At 46.3% G+C, this 22,279-nt stretch overlaps 1 pseudogene across 1 annotated transcript; it reads left to right on the top strand.

The window, feature by feature from the left end:
* The first annotated feature begins 192 nt into the window (after nucleotides 1-192).
* LOC311587963 (pyruvate kinase PKM-like) lies at nucleotides 193-21,894 on the top strand (annotated as a pseudogene). The gene is made up of 2 exons: nucleotides 193-226; nucleotides 20,353-21,894. The product of its transcript is annotated as a pyruvate kinase PKM-like (transcript).
* Nucleotides 21,895-22,279: the final 385 nt, after the last annotated feature.

Below are 22,279 nucleotides of genomic sequence, written 5' to 3'. Positions count from 1 at the left end.
AGATGAAAGGAAACTATGATTCTACTCTAGAGACAGAATGGGGTTCGTCCCATCTAAGCCATGAAACTAGGTGCTTCAGAGCACTATGACAAAGAAAGAACAACACACCGGAGAGGAACCGATCAGTGTCCAGTACGGCAGGTGAGACAGCTCCTAGGTCTCTGGCTTGAGCATCCTTGAAAGGAGCATATAATGGAAATAGGGGCACTTCTGGATATCCGGCAAGGTAAGAGACACAGCAAGAGGTAGCTACCACCCAGGCGCTGGTTATTTTGGTTGACACAGCAGTTTGGGTGAAGATGTCAACTGTACTAGTGAAGGGAGTGGAGCCATGGGGAGATGTCACAGTCAGTTGGCACTGTTTGAAGAAGCTTGGAACCACAGAGCAGAAGAGGGACGGGAGGAACGCATATGGAAGTTCACCTTTTAAAAATATATGTATAAGTATGAAGGGGTCAAGTGTATGTATACAATATATGTATAAGTATGATGTGGTCATCTTGACTAGTTTTCGAGTCACCCAGAAGAGAGCCACCTTGAACGTCTGTGAGAAGGTTTCTCGAGAGGCTTTAATGGACGAGAGAAGATCAACTAAGAATTGCGGGTAGCATCGTCCCATGAGCTAAGGTTCCCGGATGAGTGAAAGAGTCGGAGGAAGAAATAAATGAAGCAAATAAAACACCGGCACCCATCACTCTCTACTTGCTGACATTTCCTGCCACCATGCCTTCCACACCAGGCTGGACCAGATTGCATCGCCATAAACCATGAGCCAAAATAAAACTCTTCTGGCTGAAGTTGCTTTGGTTAATTATTTTGTCACAGCGCCTAGAAAAGTAACCAATACAGTAGAAGCGTCTTGGGATGCTTAAATGCAGAGGAATGAGTGGGAAATAGAAGAGAGAGCATAAGCGAAGGTCCGCAAGACAAATAGGATCTGCGATGGTGTGGGATCTCTAGGGGCAACAAGCAGGGCTATCCATCATGCAGCTCGATCAACTGCAGTTCAAGAGGAGCAAGGGACCGTTCTCACTGTGATGATGTGGGCAATGAGGTGAGGAGAGGTATGAATGCATGGCTACCTGAAGGGGGCAAATGAGTCTGGAAAACCAAAGGAGACCTGAGAGCTCTTGAGTTTTCCACTGTATGTCTGCAGTGGTGTTATCTCGTGACAGGCAGATGAAAAGATCTCATGGAAGGTGGAAGACAGGCCCTGGGAATAATGGAAAAAAAATGGTAGATTAGGAAGGGGTGAGGGCCCTTGCTGTGTCAGGCCACATCGTCTAGAAGGTATGCAGCCCATTGCCATGGTAACGTTATCCCATGGACCAGGACAAATCCAGAAGGATCTGACGCCTGGAATCATCTGTTTCTCTACTAAGTTGGTCTTCCATCCTCGTTTAAGCCTTCCTGGAAACATTCCCACAGATACACCCACAGCTGTGTAGATAGATTCTAAAACTAGCCAAATTGATAATGAGGACTAGCTGCCACATCCATGAGAAGAACTTACAGTGCACTCTGATGCCGTTCTAAGTGGAAACTCGAGAGTCCTTTCTCTCCCCAGCAACCCCCTCCCTCACTCCCTGTCTCTTCCACAGCTCCATCTTGACTTCCCTGGGGGCATGCTAGAGAAACCTTTTGCAACTTGTGCTGAGCTACATGTTGGCTTCTACCCCTGCAGGACACTATTGGCGCCCTCAGAACGGTCCCTATGATAATGCCAGCTTCTCTCTTGACCATTTCCCATTTGAAGAAATCATCCATCAATGAGAATGGGAAGAATGAAAATATGAAAGAGGGATGTTCAAACAATTCCAAAAAGGCACTGAAGGCCTTAGTAAGAGCACACCCAGGATGTGTGTGTTCTGTGACTTTTTTTTTCTAAAAAAAAAAAAAAGTATCTCAAGTGTTGACTAGAAAAGGAAGCTAAATGTATTGATAAATTTTTAAAAGAAATGTTAAAAGGATGCAGACCTCTGAAAAGCATTTAAAAAGTCAGAGCATGAGGACATAGATTATCATTTCTGCTGTGGCTTGAAGTCACCTCCAAAAGAACTGTTGAAGTTCGTGGCTGTGGGAAGAGTATTGAGAGGTGAAACCTTGTAGATCCTGAGAGTTCTACCTTCGTGAATGGGATGCTGCTGCTATTCATGAATGGGCTGATGCTGCTATTTATGAATGGACTAGTTACTACAAGAGTAGGTTAAGGATAAAAAGGTGAGTTTGGGACTGGAAATGTTCTCAGTATTAGAGCCAGTGTTTTGCATGCAAAACACAGTGCTGAATAACTGTGTCCTGGTTTGCTTTCTAATGCTGTGATAAAGACAGCGGCATACAGGGCATACAGGGTTTATTTCATCCTACAATTCGAAAATCCCACTCCACTCCCTCACTGAGGGAAGTCAGGGCTGGAGCTTGAGATGGGAACTTAGAGGCAGGAACTGAGGAAGAGGCAATAAAAGAATGCTGCTTACTGGCTTGCTCTGAGGCTCTTGCTTGTTTATACAACCCAGGGCCACTTACCTAGGGGTGACACCACCCACAGTGGGCTGGACCTTCCAGTATCAACCATCAATCAAGAAAATTCCCCTACAGGTTTGCTTATAGGCCAGTCTGATAAAAGCGTTTCTGAACTGAGATTCCATCTTCCCAAGTGACTTCAGCTGCTGTGGAGTTAACACAAGACTAACCAGCACAAAGAGTATGGCTGCTTTGATTCTTTCTTTTTGGGGGGTACTTCTTTGACCTTGGACATGCTACATGACAAAAGCCCTCACCCACATGCTACTGTTGGGATAATCAGTGTCAAGTTCTAGCTCCATTTCCTTCTAAAATGTGTGTTGTTGGGAGCTTTCCACCCTCCAGTCCTGTGAGCCAAATCAGCTTCAATATTTTATAAATGACCAAGACTAAGATTTCTGTCATAGCAGCACAGAACACAGAGCGTCAATCTGAAACAAAAAGTACGTAATCTGAGAAAGGTGTGGTAATTCATACATGTAATCTCAACACTCTGGTGATGGAGGCAGGAGGCTTGCTTCAAGTTCAAAACCAGCCTGGGATACAAGTTCCAGGACAGCGTCTGTCTCGAACAAACAAACAAACAAACAAATATTGATGCTAAATAAGCAATAAGCATGGTATGGAGTGCTAGTCTTTCAAAGCCTTTGAGGAAAGAATACATCGCCCTGTGACCTTTAACCTTTGACCCACCCATCCCATGGTTCAGAAATGTTTTCAGAGGCAGAAATTGTTTCTGCGTTGGATTCTCTCTCAGCCCTGTATGTTAGTAAACTCAGCCACAAGAAATGTGCCCCTGAGAGCTCATCCCTAGGATGTGTACTTGAGACTGTTTCTTGCTATCCGTCACCCATTGGCTTTAGCCACATAGCCATATTTAAGTAAGGTTAGGTCAGAGCTGAACTTCTGTTCTTCACCCCCAAGGCTGCAGGAAAAGCCTCACAGTCACATGTGGCTGTTGGCAACTGCATCTTACAGTGAACAGACATGTCCGCCACCGTAGAACGCCTTACAGACAAAGCACCCTCTGAGAAGCTGGCCTTGGGTCACTCCAGGCCACCAATGATCTCACAGAAGACAGCACAGCTTGTGTGGCTGCAAGAATTGTCTTTTTGTCTTCAGTTCGCAAGGTGGTACAGTGGAAGCAAGGGTCCTATTTACTCTGGTAACAACTACTGCCGTGACTTTGTGGAAGGCGTCGTCCGCCACAGTGACTCCTCTCATAAAGATTTCTGGAAAAAAAAATCCCATCCTGGGTATTAGACACATCCCTGAATCCAGTAAAGACTGGGTGTTTTCACAGTGTAGCCACTGTGGGTCTGGAAGCTGAGTTCATTACTTTATTGACCTTGGAGAACCTTGTGCCATATTTGAAGCCATCAAACGGGACACTACAGTCATTTGTCCTCCCTCTCCCTCTGTCTCTCTCCCTCTCACCTGTTTGTGTGTGCATGAGAGGTGGGGGGCATTTTCTGAACTTATCTCTCCAATATTTGTGTTTAGGTTGTATGTTTTTGAATGCTGTAAGTTTTTCCCAACACAGAAGTAAAACACACTAAGTGTGCAGTGGCATTCATGGCAATATAGTTGTACGTATACAGCTATCGCTCTCAACCCCATGTTGGACCTTCTGAAATGGTGATATTAAATAACTCAGACATCCATCCCCGGTGAGTAGTTACACACATGACTGAGAGCATAGAGCTTGTTTTACATGTGACCTGAGCACTGAAATTCATCACTCTAGGGTCTTGCCAACTACCCGGGATGACACCCCAAACCATCACTTTTCCGTATGTAACAGATCAGTCACAGCCACAATGACAAACATTACAACCTAATAGCATAAATTGATTGGCTTCCAGATGCAACCTAGCCAATAGTTAGCCCTGTTGGCTGACACCAGGCAGACCACGGGAATGATTTTGATGATGTCTAGAGTGGCTTTGGTATGTTTTAGATACTGGTGTCTTAACAACATTACACTTATCTATTGTGGCACACGCATGGTGGTCAGATGACAACTTTCAGGACCCAGGTCTTTGCTTCCACCATGTGTATAAGTCCCAAGGATGGAACCCAGGTCACCAGGCTTGGAAGGAGGCATCTCCCCCTCTGAGCCATCTGGCCAGCCCATTGTGTATTTTTTTTTCTCAATCATTTAGAAGAGCAATTATATTGTCTTGACTTCAAACTACTACAATCTTCTCATGAACTATTCTCTCCCACCTTTTTGTGACATACATTTTACTTATATAGTATATGAATCCATAAATAAATACCAGGTTTAGCTATACATTTAATTAATGCTAATGTAATAAAACAAAGATGAAAAGAAAAATCGAATACCATTCAATTCATTACTCTCCAAACCAAGTCTGACCCTTCTTTCCTGTCACATCCCCCTGAGTAGATGAGCCTTGTCTAAATGACAGTGTGTAAAAGTGGGCAAGTACATATAGCAATCTGAAGTGACCTAGCAGGTGCTAGAGACAGGCAGGGCAGGGCAGAGCTGCCCTGATTGGATGCTGCAGCACTGTGCAAGTGCTGTGGGGGTCAAAGTCTCGGGCAGGAAGGAGAGAAGAAAAGGGTGTAGTTGATGAAGGAGAGAAAGCAAGAGTAGAGTTGCCTCTGTGTGGGGGATGAATCAGTCAATGCGGTGGAAGCACACTCAGGCAGAGCTGCCACTGAGCAGCAAAATGACAGAGCCAGGCAGGAGGGAGATGGAAGATGAGGAAGGAGCTGTGATAGCCTTGCGCCCCTGGCAGTCCACTCTAGAATATACCTCAGAGTGTCACAGAGAATTTACATCCAGGTCTCAATGAGAGAAAGCAGACAGCGAAAGGAGGCAGAGTTCTGACAGTGCTGGCCGTTCAGCAAGAAGCAGTTTTAGACCTTCACCATTGTGTTGTGTCCTATGCTTCCAGGGCCCTCGGTTAGAAACGATTCTTTAGGTCTCACATAAACTCTCCAGTAGGTTTGCAAGATGACTCCAGAAGAAAAAGCAATTTCGACACAAGCCTGACCACTTGAGTTTGAGGCCTGAGTCCCACAGCAGAAGGTAAGGACTGTCAAGTTGCTCTATGATTATCACATCTGTTACAGCATTCATGCATCTACAAAACACACAGACACACAGACACACACAGACACACACACACACACACACACACACACACACACACACACACACCATTAATATAAATAAATAAGTAACACGTTGTTGCAGGGAGGGGCAGCAAGCATTGGTTATTACCAAATAAGAAGAATATTAAGGTATTCTGAGTGGTACAAAATGGTGTCTTTAGTCTATCCAGGTGTGTGTGTGTGTGTGTGTGTGTGTGTGTGTGTGTTAAGCCTGGGGTCACCGAGCCCCAGCTGACTCATAAACCTTTCTCTATCTACCCCACACTACTTTAATCTCTCTGGCATCTGGAACTGAGAGACCCTGTCAGTGCTCCCAACATTTCCCCTTTCATCTAGGCCTTCTAGCAAACGCATATTAGTCAGAGAATGAAGAAAGCAGGCTATTCTGAACTTTCATGCAAATGAGGGAAAACGCCTACCCTTCTGTCCCCCTGAATGTCTCAGTCTTAGGAGACAGGCCTCTTTATGGACTAATTTGGGTCAATCTCACCTAAAGACAATGAATTGGGGGTTCTAGGAGCCACGATGTCTCCTAGTCTTTCACCTAACTGTTGGCCTGGCTGGTGCTGTCAGGAGCCCAGCTCTTATCTAAAGTGCATGGGGGCAGAGATGAAATCGGAGGTAAGCAGTGTGTTTATGTGGAATAACAATGTAAATATTTTATAGGCTGCAGCACAACAAAATTAAATACTTTTGCTTGGACAGATGAATTCCATCTCCATCGCTTACGCAAAGGAGCACACGGGCCCAGCACAACCTCTCTGCTCTGCAGAGGCAACCAGCTCAGCAGTTCCCCCCAGATCTCAGCATCTCTCAGCACTGCTGGGACAGCCGTGCCTATTGTTGTCAGGAAGAGAGCTTTTTCCTTGGCAGCCTGAGAGATGACACAGCCCATCTATTTCAGTAATTAACTTAGCCGCGTGTGTTTGTTTGTTCACTCCCGAACTGTGAAGCAGCTTTCTGTCGGTACTTCACAAGCAGTGTCACTGTGACTGGGTTTCCCGAGTGCCACGCCCAGTCTCTGCCTCTGACCAACACCTGCAGGTATCCTAAGAGCTCATGTCCCAGGTCTCCTGCAGTCTTGGACTCGTGGCTCACTCAGACCTCAGAGCCAGAATTAGCTCAGAGAAGAGGAACCACCAGCAGGTTAAGATTTGGCATTGGCCTTGAACTCCCCTGCTGTGAGGGTCTCCCTAAAAAACCTGCTTTAACTCCCAAACGTCTACTCATTTCTGAAATGACCTTCCATCTAGTTCCTTGCTCTCAGAAGACACCCTAGTATTCTCATTTACAGAGAAAGACATACCCGGGGGAGATAAGTCACACTCTACTAACATCCAGAAAACAGCTCTCCTCATCTCTTTCCTCCGCTCTAAAACTATTGTCTCCCCAAGGGGTTTGAATCCTCAACTCTCCTGCCATCTCGGGAAACTGCTCCATGTGTCCCAACCTCGTATCTCTTTAGAGAGTCAAGAGGCACGGCCCGTTAAACCCATAGCACTCGATTTTGAATTGCCCTTTTACTTTGAATTTTATTTCCTCTGTTGTTAAACAACCCCTGAATTCTTCTAAACAACCCCTGGATTCTTCACATAACCCCAACTTGTGATTTTATTTCCCATGTCTGTGCTCAAAACGTCACTCACTCTAAGAGGTTGGAGAGATGCTGGCCCAACAGTTAAGTGTGCTTGCTGCATGCACCCATGTCACGAGCTGGACATCTCACATGTGCCTGTCACTTCAGCTCCCATGCAGGAGGGGACAGGAACAACGGCTGAGGCTCATTGGCTTCCAGTCCAGCTGGGAAAAGATGAGCCCAAGATTCAGGGAGAGACCCTGCCTCACGGGAAGAGGCAGAGAGCAACAGAGAAGGACACTTGGCACCTCTGAGGACCTCCATGCAAGTACACAGGTGCCCACCCCACCCCCCACCACCCGTACACATGCAGACACAGTCAGGCAGATGCATACTCACAAATTAATTAGCTGTTAGATGTAAAGTTAAGCTTTTAAAATTAACACAAAAGATGGGTAGCATCTATTTTCCTTTCCCAAGTGTGCTTGCCAGATAAGGTATCAAAGTCACACTAGATCCATAGGATTGGTAGGACTATCTTCTCTTTCATCTTCCGTGGGTGCATGATGAATGGCTTTGTACAGAGTTTTTCATTAAATTCTTGCGGCACACATTAGCAAAACCAGCTAAGCCTGATGATGACTTTATGAGAAAAATCTAAAACTATTAACTTGATGGTTACATTAAGGGAATTACCTTAATCAAAGTGTCTGTTTCTTTTTGGATTTGCTTTTATTTTTAATACTCTAAATTTCTTAAGAAGACTCGATTTTAGGATTTGTTTTATTCAAGTTTCTAATGGCATTTTTATTATATTCTAATTCCTCATTTGTAGTCACGCCCTCATTGTGAATAGTTTGTACCTCCTTAATCCATTTTTGGTCATTCACGCACCAATGTTGCACTTCTGTCTCAGAAACCACCTCACATTTGCTGTGCCACTCACAGATAAATAGACGGATGGATGCGGGCGTGTATAAAGACACGAGCTCTCTTAGTCCAGGCAACACCATCCCAGCAATCCTCCTGCCTCTGCCTCCGGTATGCTGTATGGAGACTTTCCATTTCGATTATTTCTGTCCTCCATTCTCCCTTGAATCTTAATACTTCTATGTAGAGGTCATGTTTCTTTTTCCTGAAGTACATTCTTCTGTGCAAGTTTTTACTTTACTTTTTGTGTCTCCATGTATCTTCACCCTCACTCTCCAAGCGCTCTTAGAACGTATAGACTCCAGGCCGTTTTCTTTGGGCTCCATCTTGTCTGCTGGAAATTCTAACGTTAGCCTTATTGTTGCTCCTTTGTACGTGATTTGTCATTTTCCCTTTTGCTTTAAATCTTTCTAACTTTTTTTCCTCTTCAGTTAGCTTCTGATAAGTCCAACTGTGATGTAATTTTTCTTGATCATCTTTTGCTACTTACTAGCATTTTAAATATATGGATTGATGTGCTTCCTTGGGCCTTTTCTTGTTATTTTTCTGTTTATGAATAATAGATGATAAATTTTTGTGTTTAAAGTTATTTTTTGAGAATTTCATACATGAGCACTATATTTGTGTTATGTACATCCCTTCCCTTCCCCCTCTAAATCCTCCTATGCCCTCCCCCACTTACTCTCAAATTCATGACTGGTTTACTTTAATTTGTATTTAATATTTACATATAAATACATCGCACTGTGACCACTGGAATCAGAATGCTTGTCTCAGCAGCCATAGGTTGCCTACAGCTCTTGATCTAGGTAGGAGTGGGGCCCTAAGAAATTTCTCTCGCTCATGTTGTCACATTAACTGATGTTGTAATTGTGCATGTCTTGTTAAGGTGACCATACTGTTAGGATTTCATGACTGCCACTTGTAAGTGGATATTAGCTGCAAAGTAAAGGGCAATCATGCTACAGGCCACAGAACCAGAGAGGCTAAGTAGCAAGGAGGGCTTAAGGAGGGACACAAGAATCTCCATGTCAAGGGGACCTAGAACAGATTTCCCTGGTGACCTCAGGGTAGGGTTGGGGACAGTAGTGATCAGATGCAGGGGAGGAAGAGAGAAAGCACTGGAAGAAACAACTGGAATTTGGGGGCATTCAGAGGCAAGGTGGGAACCTAGCGCAATGGAAACGCATGGAGTCTCTGACAGTGACCCTAGCTAAGACTCCTCGTAATGGGAGACACAGAACCTGAACTGGTCATCTTCTGTGACCAGGCAAGGCCTCAAATGGAAGGACTAGGGACACCAACCCAGCCACAAAACCTCCGACCTACAGTTTGTACTGCCTATAATGTGCTCTGGGACCAGAGCCTAGAAGAACCATCATCAAAGAGACCAGAAAGGCTTCATCCAGCAACCAATGGGAGCAGATGCAGAGTCCCACAGGCAAACATGCAGTGGAGCATGGGGAGCCTTGGAGAGGAGGGGGAGGAAGCACTGGGGGAACCAGAGGGGTCATGGGGATTCTCAGAGATCAGGGAGCCTGTAAGGGTCTGACCTAGGTGCTCTGCATATATGTCATAGCGGAGTAGCTTGGTGCTCTTGTGGGAGTCCTAACAATAGGAGGGGAGCTGCCCTTGACTCTTTTGCCTTCTTGTGAGACCCTTTTCCTCCTACCGGGTTTCCTTGTCCAGCCTTGATGTGATGGTTTGTGCCTGGTCTTACCACACCTTGTTAGGCAGTGTTTAGTTGTAATATATTTATACAGGCCTCATGGGGAGGCCTGCTATTTTCTGAAGGAATCAAAGGCAAGTGGGTCTTGAGGAGAGGGGAGCTTGGGGGAAGAGTCTGGGAGGAGGGAAGGGGGGAAACATTGGGTGGGATATAATACACGAGAGAATTTTTTTTAATGAAATGGAACAAAGAGTTTACATTTGCCATAGTCAGTGAACTAAAGCCCATGGAACTGAAGCTGTGTATGATTCGACTGCCATTCAGTGAACTTTGACACTGTGAAAATGTGAAATATGGGGTACAGAAAACCAAAGATTTCATGAGTGCAGCGTCCGTCATACATAGGAGACACACTCTTGCAGTTCCGGCCCTTTGCCTCTTATCATCTTTTCTCAGTGTTTCCATTTATTATTATAATCATAAATTCTAGCTCAAATTGATCAAATATCAAATGCAACTGGGGGCAGTTAGAGACTGTGGAAGGCTGGTCTTATCATGTCATATGTGGACTGGGCTAAGCTTGTATCTGACTGTGCCAAGGTTGTTTTTTGAAATTGGTGCTTTCAGATGTAATTATGGGCACAGTGACATAATGGCTCAGATTTGTTCTCCTAAAAGCCTGTGGATTTGGGGATCAGGAAACAGGTGTGACCCTGAATGTAAAGCAAACAAGACTGGCTTTCAGTCAGTCACTGCTGAAGGTGAGCAATGGGGTCTGGATCCCATGACACTATGTCCCCTCTACCTCTGAATACATTTCAAATTTTCCAGGCATTTTCCAAAATGCCAGAACAGAAGGCTCACATTTTAGCATTGTTCCACACCCTCCAAAGACCCCAGTCTCTTTTAATACCCGCTGGGAAGCTGTCCTCAGGACCCATAGGGGCTCTTAGACCCTGTGACAGTGGAGTGCCACACACACTCAACCCCCACACTTGGCATTTGGATAGAATCTCTTCCTGACCCCAGATGGTATCGCAGCTTCCATAGGCTGAGCTTGTCAGCATGTTTTTCCAGGTTCCTGATTCCTGAATGTAGCAGCAATGAAACCAAGCACTCTGGTTTGTCTGGTCCCCTCTGGAACAGGTATGTCCCATTCTGACTTTGACAGCCTCCTGAGAGATCTGTTTGCAAGAGTTCTGGGGCTAGAACTCATGTCTCTTGACCCCTAGTTCATGCTTTTTTTTTCTCCCCAGATTAATACAGTTTTTATGTTCATTAGAATCCTCCAGAAATGGCCTGGACAGGGTGGCTCAGCAGAGGGCAAAGCCAACTTCTATGACGCCCCAACATTGAGCATCTTGCCTGTCAGCATCCAGGCAGCATTTGCTGCAGATGCACGTTTAGGAGGAAGATGATAAGTACAATGGCCCTAGATAACTCTGTCCCCTCTGCAGCACTGAATGGAGCACATGCCTTGTCTCTACCAGGAGCCACTTGTCCTTCTATGTAGAAAAGTCACACACGGGCTAGCTGGTTAATCTCTAACACTGGTAAAAAAAAAAATCATTGTGTACTTCTAGCAAATCTGGACGTGATGCTATACTCTGAAATTCACAGCCTCCATCCCACTTATTTCTCCTCCCTTTCTCTCTTTAGTTAATATGTGCTGAGAAAGTCCCTCTGAGCCTGTGAGCTGTCCCAGTTGGGTGGAGAGAACAGTTCCTACCTGCATGCCTCAGTTTCCACCTATGTCACCACATTCTGCCCTCCTCCCTGATAATTCACTATCTCTCAGGACACTGTTTAAACCAGCCTTGTCCCCCCGGCTCTTCCAGTGCCCTCTTCTAAATTGTCCAGCTTGCTGGCTTTGATCACAGGTGATGCCACTGCCACCCTGATGATGTGCAAAATAACCCGGATGGTTTTCTTAACCCTGGGAACCTTGGGAAAGCAGTTAAGCTCTCTGACTCTCAGTTTCATGCCCTGGGACTTTGCATAAAAGTTGCTTGATTTGTGTAGAAATGACTGGGTGTCAAAGCCAATTGGAAAATATAGAGGACAGTTTATGTGCTAGTTTGATATTTATGGTGTCTCCATTAAAATATAAAGTACTAATCCAGATGCTGGAAGGGGAGGAAGAAACCTTGCTGTAAAGAAACTCTCCCAAAAGTTTGGAAGAGCTGATCTGACAGCAGCAAGCCCTGGAAGGTGCTGGGAATTTGCAGAAAAGGAAGAAAGCTCAGAGATGGCATCAGGAAGGGACATCTGTCTGGAAAACAGGAGAAGATGGGGACTGAGCTGTGGGCTTTTGGCAAAAGTGTGTGGACAAACCCAAGGAGTGACAGCGGCTTTGAACACGGGGAGGAGCTGTGAGTCAGTTCAGCTGCTGTAGAGGCTCACATAGTCCAACTTCACAAGAGAAGCAGCACACAGCCTGGAAGCTGTTTGAATGTGGAGGCAAAGTGCGAGGCGTTCATGGGAGATTTCCCCAGCTGGCTGGAGGAAGAGGAGCGGTGGCCATTGGCTTTGTGAAGCAGGTCCCTTGGCCAATACCATCCTCTTGCTCTAGAGTCCTGGAGAAGCGTGGAGAACCAGCTGCCCCTGGGGAAGAAGACACTCGTCGGTGGGACACCAAGTTGTCCATCTTCTGCTTGGGGACGAAGATGTGGATGTTGGATGCTCATTGTAGTTTTCTTTCCAGGGAGGAAATAAAATAGAACCTCGCGCCTCCAATGACTTGTGAAGTGGCATGGGATGACTCCCAGAGGATGCGTTTGCAAATCATTGATCCACATTCAGCATCCTTTCCTCAGTCCACAAAGCCTCTCCTGCACTGAGAGAGAACAGAGAAGTGGTTTTTTTTTCTCATGTACAAGTCAGCAGCAAATCTCCTCCAAGGATGGGGTCCCACTCCCACTCCCCTCCCCATGGGTCCCACTCCTACTCACCCACCCACCCACCTCCGTGTTTTCCTGCACTTTATCAAATCTTCCATGAAAAAGGACAGGTCCGATGATGCCCTGGTGTCTCGGCATTTTGCTGAAACTTCGTTCATCCAGTGGCGAGGCACTCCAGTCCCTGCTGCAGAGCTCGGCCTGACATCTTCAGACCTCAGACCTTCAAACCTCCTCTCTGCCTTACACATTCTTCAGGGGCCACTGAGCCTCAGCACAACGGCTGCAGAATTGACACTGTTTAGAAATGAACAACGAAGGAGTCCCAGGCGTCCATCCATGAGCAGCAGGGCGAGGACCTGCTGCACACTGGCAATGCCACATCCCAGGTGACCCCTGCTTGAAGGGTTTGTGGACACAGCGAAAGTACCCTCTGGGAGTATGGGGAGCATAAGGGAGGTTCAGAGTCTCTGGCCATAGGCCACCTCTCCAAGTGAGCGGGCTTGGAAGCTCATCACCTGTTCGAGTTAGAGACATGGCACAGAGAGTGAACTTTAGAGTCAGATCCTCCGAGCGGGGGATCCACGTGGCAGATGAGAATTCCTGGAAAGAAGCCATGTCTGCAAGAGCTGACTGACGGATTAGGCCTGCAGTGATGGAGTGGGGTTGGAATGTTGCAGGTCCAGGTTGATGTTGCGGGCTGGATGTGAGGTTGGAGTGAAGGGGTGAGGTTGGAATGTTGCAGATCCAGAGCCTGAGTACAGTTGATCTCAGGCTAGCTTTATCCCGCTAAAACCCATTCCTTGCCTGTTTTTGTGTCAGACATAACATCTTGTGACAACAGGGGGAAAAACCTTTTTGAATGTGTTAACTTAGCAGATTCTACCTTCCACCAACCCAAAAGCGAAGGATGTTCTGGACAGCACCTGAGGTCCAGAGATGAGATCTCTCTGCTTTTCCCTGACCTGCCTCTCTGATGTTTCTACCAGTACATTTGAAAAATGTCTTGATTTGTTATTTCCTTTGTTCTGTTACTATAAAAAACTTCATGAAACTGCTTCCACACTGGAACATGGAATTCAGGGTGACCTAAATCTGTGTTCCTGGGCCATGGTCATTCATACTCAACTCTGAAATGCACTGCCTCCTGTCCTCTTTGAAATGGGAGCTCTGCTTTCGCACTGTAACCACTTCCTTACCATGACATTCTGGCCCATGCCTTACTTCCCTTGCTGGCTTTTTAGTTTTCTTACTATGAAAATGGAGGAAATAGTCGCATGTCTCTGAGCACTGCTGAGGGGTGCAGGAGAAAATGCAATGGGTGGGATAGGTTGGGGTGAGAGGGCTTTGTACAGTACCTGGGAGAGTGAGCCTCTGTGAGGGAGGCGATTGTAAGGTCGACTGTGGTTATTACAGGGGCCTCTGGCAGGGGTCACTGTGCTGCAGATCACAGTCATTCATGCCTCATGAGGACTCGCTGGGTGGCTAGAGATGATGATGGTGAGGATGACGATGATGGTGGTGATGGTGGTGATGAGGATACTGATAATGACAATGATGATGAGGAGGAGGATGGTGATTATGATGGTGATGAGGAGGAGAAGGAGGATGGTGATGAGAAGGAGGAAGATGGTGAGGATGATGGTGAGGATGAGGATGACTGACAAATAACAAAGATGTTATAAAGAGCGAAGATGCCACTCGTGACAATGAAGCCAAACTCTGTTGTTTAAGGAAAGAGAGGCAAAGGACTGACAGGTGTGACACAATCTCAGCACCAGGGTAGCTGAGGCAGAGGATCATGAGTTCTATCCAGGTCAGCCTGGCCTAGCTAGTGAAACTTTATCATTAATTAATTAATTTGCTAATTAATTAAAAATAAAAGCAAGGAGAAAAACAAATTTAAAAACTCTGCAGAGAATGCTACCTCTATAAAGGTAGAAGGTGGATGTGGAATGAGTCAGGAGATCTTCCTTCCATGCCTACAGGTTCTGAAGGCATCCAGAAAGAGAACTGAACATGCAGACTTTGTTTTCCTTTGTTGTGCTGCCCTAAACAGCAAAGCATGGAGACCATTCAGATGACACTTACACTGTATTGGGTATAAAGGCAATCTAAATGACTTCAGTAAATGGGAGGAGGTGGGTGGGCGTTTGCAAATCTGCAGAATATTATGTGAGAGACTGGAAGCTTTGTTTTGTCTCCAAAGTCTTGGATTCTGAAGGGCAGCCACAGCACACCCACCATCAGAGGATGCCGAGGATCCTTCCTCACTGCAACACTTGGCTACCGCAGAGGAGCACTGCAGCTACTAGTGTGGCTTCAGATCCAAGCTCTCTTCTTGTGGTCTGTTTGTTTTTTTGTCACTTAACCTGGCAGGAGTTTGCTTGTTTCTGAAACTCCACTTCCCAGGTACTGAGAAGCCCTTGTGTTCTCAGAAGATCTTATCACCTAGGAGTGACAAGGCCAGCTGATGGGAAATGCTGGCCATTGCAGAGGTGGCTTGTTTTTGTTAAGAGAAAAGGGGGGGGCACAAAAGCACGAGCGCATGTCATGTCACATTGTGACTGGACTGGGCATTTAAGAATGAAATAAAGGGGTGGACTAGAGAGACCGCTCAGAGGTTCAGGGCACTAACTGCTCCTCCAGAGGTCCTGAGTTCAATTCCCAGCAACCATATGGTGGCTCACAACCATCTATAATGAGATCTGGTGCCCTCTTCTGACCCGCAGGTGTACATGCAGTCAGGGAACTCTATACATAATAAATAGATAAATAAATCTTTTTTTTTAAAGAATGAAATGAAGGTATGTACAGCTTACAAACTAACAAGAATTCTTAACTCAAAGCATAGTATAGGCTAGAAGGAAATGTGCTGTCAATATTGACAGCGAGCTCCATGAGTCCTCATAGGTCCCCAATTATTATGTGGGTCTTCCTTTCACAGGGTATAAAAGAAGGAAAAGTTTGGTTATTAAATGGCATAGTAAACAGTTCATTATTTTGAATGACAGGCTTAGACTAGGTAAATCTTTGCCCGCTGTAATGTATTTGGTTTTTAGTCATATGCATTTCCAGTTGTGCATAAATATGAGGGGGTAACTAAAAGATTCTCCCTAACAGTTCACTTTGAAGACAAAGTTTACCTTATTGTGTATGTACCCAAAACCAGTTTAGGCCAGATCAGCCATCCTACTCTCCTTTCTTGGCTAGACATAAGCATAGTATGACTAAATAGAATTCTCTAAGTTTGATGGCCTATATGGGACAGAGAACCACGATGCGTTGCCCAGAGTAGAACGTGTGTGCAGCTGGATGCAGGTAGGGGTCACAGGTTGCTAACATGTTGCTAGGTGCGTTATTCAAAGTGGGATGTGGGTACAAAGTACATGCAGGCACAGGTTCTAGACTAAGTACATTATTACAACTGTGTGTAACACAAGCCAAGCATAGTCCCTGGTTGCTAATCTAGGCTTGCCCCTCTCAAAAGAAGACACAGAGAGGAGCCTTGGGACTGTGAAAATACATGAGAGAGAAAAGGGCGGGGAGAGAGGAAGGGGAAGCTTTTTGTGTTCCTGATGGAAGGAAGGGATGGAGGAAGAGACTGCTTACAACTGGCTAGTAGATCTGGGATAAGACATTGACCCTAATTGTTCTTGCCCTGGGGAGAGTACAGCAGTTGACAATGGCCTGAAGTGTGCAAGTGCATAATAGAAGAGTCTAAAATGTGAGTACCAGGGCGGGGCCTGTTTTTGACTGGCATGGTCGTGAGCAGGCTGTTTGCTGTCTTGAGAGAGGCAGTTCTTCCAGGGCTCACAAGGCACAGGTAGGTGTCAAAGCATCGGAACAGAGAAAGTAAGAACCGTGATTCAGGAGCCGACACATGAGAGCCTCTAGCATCACGGCTTGATGAATATTTCTCTTCCAGCTTTCCTAGGAATTATCCCTGTCAAGGTAGAAAGGAGCTGAGGCTCCAATACACACTCAAGAATCAAGCATGGATCGAGAACATGCATCAAAGCTCCCAGGCCTGAGCAGACTCTCTTGTCTACAGCAAGGGTAACCCTCTGACAATACCATGAAAAAAGTTTGCTCTGGGTACAACATGGAGCATCATTAACCTATAGCTAACTCTGAATACAAAGCCCCCAGCTTTAAATAAAGGAGAAAATGAAACAAAACCCAGAGCTTGGGGACAAGGCCAAGGGCCTCTAATCTAACCATTGGTACTGCAGTCCTCTTGAGATACGGATGGTTCCCAAGGTCATTCAGCTAATCAGAGGAAGGAATAGAGCCCAGCACATCTCCTGACTGGAGCCCAGTTCTACACACACTATAGTGTGCTGTTCTAGAACTATACGACGACACGTTAGGGGACATTTATTTTTTAAAAAGTCATTGGCAAGGCAGAAAAGCACAGAAGGAAACAACTGAGCAAAGAGGGGGCACGGAGCCCACTTCCAAGGTCACCTCTCAGGAGCATGTCGTGTTGTTCTTCTTTCCTTTTCAGTTGTTATTTCTCATCTCACAGAGGCCCTTTTGTTGTCCCTGTGACCAGGCCATTGTCCTAGCGGTAAGTATCATAATGTCTCAGAGTGTCCTGTGAGCTGAGTCATTCCAGCATCCCACTCTGATGTAGAGTGGCACACCCCACCCCACGCACACCCCCAAGTCAGAATTTATTCCAAACACTCAGGGAAGAAAAAAAAACCACTTTTTCATGAAAAACATTTTTTAAAAATGAATCAGTAAATAAATAAAAAGTCAAATAATAATAACAATGTCTGTCCAGTTTTGGCTAATGTCCAAAGAAAAACCAGCCCCAAACAGACATTTTTAGCAGTATATTTAGATCTTAGGCTTTATACCCCACATCTGTTGTCATCTGTAAGTCTGTTAGGTCCCAGCCACAAAAACATGTCTTTTCAGAGATGGAAAACTGCAAGTTTGGCTATTTTGAACAAATGGGAGATGTACACTGCAAAGATATTGACACAATAATGTTTAGGGTTCACCAGTGTTGTCACCCAGGGTCATCTTGTCCCCCTGGTAGAATTATGTTCTTCCTGATAAGAGGACCACAGCCATGCAGCCAGCTAGAATACACTCTTTCTGATAAGAGAACAGGACTTAGTGGTGACCCAGGATTTACTGTGTGGCTGTGACCCAGGGCCAACCACTACACACTGCCTGGTAGAGGCTTATTCTGTCCTTCCAGTGCCATGGTCCTTAATGGCCAACTGCAAACTGGGCTGCTTCCTTTTGCTGTGGGAATGGCCCTTAATTGGTGGCAATCTTAGTGAACAAACTGTAACAGAAACATCCTCTTCTCAAACCTAAACTTCAACCATGTCAGAGGTACAAACCCTTTTCCTCTCTGCAGTTTCTAGCAAACTGGGCTAGGATGCTGTTCATCTTAGATTTGCACTAGAGGCAACGCTCCTTTGCCTAAACTCTACCCGTGTAGCTTAATACTTCCTAAGCAAGTTTTTAATGTAAATCCTCTCTAACACTAATTTACTACTCCCAGAGTCTCCTGTGTAATTTCCACTTTCCATTTCCAGCAGGTTCTGCATAGCCGCAAGCCTCAACATACCCCCAGCTCATGTCAATGCAGTGTGCTCAGACCCTGACACGTGCTCTTCTCTAGATAGAATCCAATTTGTCGTTTCCACTCGTCTCTAGCCCCATAAGCAAGTTATTTCGGAAGAGTCAGAGCTTTGGGGTGATTCCTCTGCGTGATCCAGAGCCCTGTGCTATTAAAAGGCAGATTCAGTGGAATTTCAATGCCACCCAGTCTTATTTGGGAACCAAACAGAACTGCAGGGCGAGGAAATCAGGTTAGACACGAGGAAGAATGTTCCAGATAGGAAGGATTCCTCAGACCTGCAGTCCAGCACTCAGAGAGGGCTATTCCTTTTAAACTGGTTTTCATAAAGAAAGTGTATCTGCCTTGTTACTGGGGTGTCCCTTCCCAGGGGACACACAGCCAGAGCAGCTGACCTTTAGAAGTCCCATCCACTCGTAAGAAAGGTTAGGGTTGCATCCAACCATCACCGTTTATGGTATGATGTTCCAACAAAGCAGAGGGAGAAGGAAATTAATCACTTAGGGAAAAATGAAAAAAAAAAAAAAAAGAACACGATTCTAGAAGGAACAAGCCTCTTCTGGCTCTGCAAACCTGGGGGCCTCTGCCTCCCTCCTGGCTCGCCCAGACTGCAACACCTTGCATTTTCTTTCTATTGTTCTTGCCACAAGGCACCAGCTCATTTATCTTCTGGTGCTTGTGTTTTATTATGGGAAGGACATTTCAAGGGAGATTCACAAGTAATGGAACCCAGAAGATAGCCAAGGCACTCTGTCCCGGCTACCCCGTCACCGGCTTCTGCAGCATTATCCACAAAGTCCAGGACAATAAACTTGACATTGAAATTTCTTCATTTTTTTTATGTTTTTGTTTTTCTCCCTTTCTTCGGTGGTCTCTTTCCCCAAACTAGAATGAGGGATGTGCTGGATTTCTCTGTTAAATATACACAGGAATGAAACATTATCATTTTGCCATTTTCACCTCATCTCTTCTCTCTCTCTCTCTCTCTCTCTCTCTCTCTCTCTCTCTCTCTCTCTCTCTCTCTCTTTGTCTCTCTTCTCTCTCTCTGTCTCTCTGTGTGTGTGTCTCTTTGTATCTCTCTGTGTGTCTCTCTCTCTTCTCTCTCTCTGTCTCTCTCCTCTCTCTGTCTCTCTCTTCTCTCTCTGTCTCTCTCTTCTCTCTATGTCTCTGCCTCTGTGTCTCTGTCTGTCTGTCTGTTTCTCTCTCTCTCTCTCTCTCTCTCTCTCTCTCTCTCTCTCTCTCTCTCTCACACACACACACACACACACACACACACACACACACACACACACACACACCCTGCTTTCTTTGCAGTGGAGCTGGGCTTTGAATGAAGGGCCCCATGAATGAGCAGTCTTCACTGAACCTCACTCCAGCCCTCACAAACACTGAGCTCTGCAAAGTATGAACCCTTCACCTCTTTTCTGTACCCCGTCCTCAGAGCTGCCACTCTTCTGAGAGATTCCTATGGCTCCGAAGTACATTGTGACACTTTTGGTAATGCAAATAGTTTCTTGCGGTTTGCTTTTCAGAACTCCATGTGTTTTATCAGGGAGATACAAGCTGATTTAATAAATTTCTTTCCGTTGTTCAACAGTACCCAATTCATAAATAAGCCACAATGTAGTCTATCATGTTATTGATTAGATTACATACATGCGATAGTCTATAGCACACTGACCTTATACATGAGTTAAAATTTGTAATCACTGGCTATAGTTTTGTTGTTTCTTCCAACATGGCTTTTTTTTTTTTTAATGACAAGCAGCTTTGTCTTCCTTCCCAGTCCTCTCTCTCTTACCTGTTTTGCATGTAAGCACCACACAGAAGTGGGAAGTAGCAGATATTGCATCTTCTTCCTAATTTTCAGGACGATGTTTCTTAGATGGAACTGTTAGATACGGTTTGGAAGCAGAAACAGGAGAATTGGCACTGCAGCGATGCATCCTGACTCTGCAAACATCTGATCTAAATATCTCAGCAGGATCTTGAGCATGCCCAGGGACTTCAGGAACCATACTAAAGCCACACAGCAAAGCAGGGACTTCCTTCCTTCAGACCCAGCAGTTCCCTGCAGTTGTGGCTGGCACTTTCTTGGAACACATGTGCTGCCTGGACATTGACTCCGCACCTATCACAGCCCACAACACTGGCATCATTTGTACCACTAGTCCTGCTTTTCCTGAAGAAAATTATTAAGTCTGGAATGAATGTGGCTCGTCTGAATGTCTCTCATAGAACTCTCGATCACCATGTAGAGACCACCAAGAACATATGGACAGCCACAGAGAGCTTTGCATCTGATCTAATCCTCTACTGGCCTGTTGTGGTGGCTCTGGACACGGAGGGACCTGAGATGCAGACTGGATTCATCAAGGGCAGAGGCACTGCTGAAGTGGAGCTGAAGAAGGGAGCCACCCTGAGGAACACCTTTGGCGACGCGTACGTCGAAAGGTGTGACGAGAACATCCTGTGGCTGGATTATAAGAACATCATCGCGGTGGTGGAGGTGGGCAGCAAGGTCTAGGTGGATGATGGCTCATTTCAGGTGAAGGAAAAAGGTGCTGACTTCCTGGTGACAGGGGTGGCGAGTGGTGGCTCCTTGGGCAGCAAGAAGGGGATGGACGTCTCCAGAGCTGCTGTGCACCTCTCTGCTGTGTCAGAAAAGGACAGCCAGGATCTGAAGTTTGGAGTGGAGCAGGGTGTAGACATGGCGTTTGTGTCTCTCATCTGCAAGGCAGCCCATGTGCATGAGGTTAGGAAGGCCCTGGGAAGGAAAGGGCAAGAGCACCCGAACACCTACAAAACTGAGAACCATGGAGGCCAAGGATGGGATTGCGGTGACTCCTGGTGACCTAGGCACTGAGATATTCCTGCAGAGGAGGTCTTTCCGGCTCAGAAGATGATGATTGGGCAAACCGAGCTAGGAAGCCTGACATCCAGGCCACCCTGATGCGTGAGAGAATGATCACGAAACAGCGTCCCTACCCATGCTGGGGGCAGTGATGTGGCCAACACAGACCTAGATGGAGCAGACTGCATCGTGCTGTCTGGAGAAACAGCCAAAGTGAAAGGCCCTCCCGAGGCTGTGCGCATGCAGCACCTGATTGCCCATGAGGCAGAGGCTGCCATCTACCACTTGCAGTTACTTGAGGAACTCCCGTTAACCAGCGACCCCACAGAGCTGCCGCTGTGGGCTCTGTGGAGGCCTCCATCAAGTGTTGCAGTGGGGCCATTATCCTGCCCACCAACCTGGCAGGAGTGCTCACCAAGCGGCTCCCGTCATCATCGCAATACCCAGACAGCTCCCCAGGCCCATCTGTACCGCTGCATCTTCCCTGTGCTGTGCAAGGATGCCTAGGCGGAGGACTTTGACCTGCGTGTACACTTGGCCATGAATGTTGGCAAGGTCCGAGGCTTCTTCAAGAAGGGAGATGTGGTCATTGTGCAGACCGGCTGGCACCCTGGCTCTGGCTTCACCAACATCATGCGTGTCGTGCCTGTGCCTTGATGGCCCTCTGGAGTCCCTCTTCTAGCCCCTGTCCCATCCCTCCCCAATCCCATCCATTAGGCTAGCAACGCTTGTAGTGCTCACTCTGGGTCATAGTGTGGTGCTGGTGGGCCCGGACACAAGGGAAAACCAAGGCCTCTGAAACATAGAATCCAGCCCAACTGTCTGTCAAGGCCCCACCAGAGCCAGGAGTGAAGGAGGAATGCACAATTGGAAACTGCCACAAAACGGCAGCAACTTCTCTGTGTATTTTGTTCCTATTACAAGCTACCCAGAGAACTCCAGCCTTTGGAATCAGGAAACAGCAAGAGTAGGGGCTTGGGTGGCATGGCAGTCCGCAGGTCTGTCTGTCTTCCACCTCCCTCACTGTGCTGCATGGCTTGAGGGTTCCAGTGTAGATAATCTTTGACCTTGGCCC

This window comes from Acomys minous, assembly GCF_964271855.1.
Source record: "Acomys minous genome assembly, chromosome: 17".
Classification (NCBI taxonomy): Eukaryota; Metazoa; Chordata; class Mammalia; order Rodentia; family Muridae; genus Acomys; species Acomys minous.
Note: the sequence above shows the minus strand (reverse complement) of the source record. Positions and strands in the feature narration are given on the sequence as shown.